Source organism: Sinocyclocheilus grahami, unplaced genomic scaffold (assembly GCF_001515645.1).
Source record: "Sinocyclocheilus grahami isolate Dianchi unplaced genomic scaffold, SAMN03320097.WGS_v1.1 scaffold2762.1, whole genome shotgun sequence".
Classification (NCBI taxonomy): domain Eukaryota; kingdom Metazoa; phylum Chordata; class Actinopteri; order Cypriniformes; family Cyprinidae; genus Sinocyclocheilus; species Sinocyclocheilus grahami.
Window position 1 is genome coordinate 29,982 of NW_015507940.1, and position 414 is coordinate 30,395.

The following is a 414-nucleotide window of genomic DNA, read 5'->3' on the forward strand; positions in this document are numbered from 1 at the left end:
ACACACACACACACACACACATGACCGCAGTCACACTGCGATCTCCAGCGTTTCCTCTTTCTCAGAGTTTGCTGACTCCGCAGACGGGATGTAATAACTCCGATTTACTGTGCGATCACATGATGCACACGACGCCTCCTGCTGCTCATTCACAGCAACTGCAAGAGCTCAAGATTGAGCTTATGATTCATTTGACCCTCAAGGGCTTGAATTAAATCTTTTTTTTGTTTCTAACAGCCTTACAAAGGACGAGTCAAAAAGGCCAAAGTACAAAGAGCTTCTGGTGAGTTCCTGTTTTCTGCTGAAAGCCACTTTTTGACATGACATAGTTTTCATTTTATTTTATCCTGATCTTGGAAATTATGCCATAAAAGGTTTAATTGGCTAGAAATGGGTGTTTATATGAGTTTATTT